This window comes from Capsella rubella, unplaced genomic scaffold (genome assembly GCF_000375325.1).
Source record: "Capsella rubella cultivar Monte Gargano unplaced genomic scaffold, Caprub1_0 scaffold_1, whole genome shotgun sequence".
Classification (NCBI taxonomy): Eukaryota; Viridiplantae; Streptophyta; class Magnoliopsida; order Brassicales; family Brassicaceae; genus Capsella; species Capsella rubella.
In genome coordinates, this window is record NW_006238923.1 from 12187776 (window position 1) to 12188301 (window position 526).

Genomic DNA, 526 nt, shown 5'->3' on the forward strand with positions numbered 1-526 from the left:
ATTAGAAATAATATATTAACCCTCAATCTTGCTGGATATTAACTAATATGCAATTAGTATTTAATATTTTAGAAAACTTCAAGAAATCATATCACATGATTATTATATTTCCATATAATATAACATTGACAATCCAAAAAAAAATAAAAAGTTAATGTATGCTACAAATAAATAAATAAGATCAAATAATTATGATTAAAAATGGAAGCAAATATTTATTTGAATTTTCATAACTTAATCTATATTTACCATAGCTACTTACTAAAAAATTTAATATATATTTTATTCAATTGATTCATTTTTTTATGATTTAGTTCGAGATAAGTTCTTAGTTTTTAAATGTGACTCTTTGGTTACATTCCTTTAAATTTGTGGTAACACAAAAAATAACAATACACTCTAATTACTGGCTATATGTTTCAACAGCCTAATAATTAACGGTATTGGTTTTTAATGTTGTTAATTACACGCTATATAATGTTATTTTTTTTTAAAACATGTAAATGATGCCATTCATATATATATA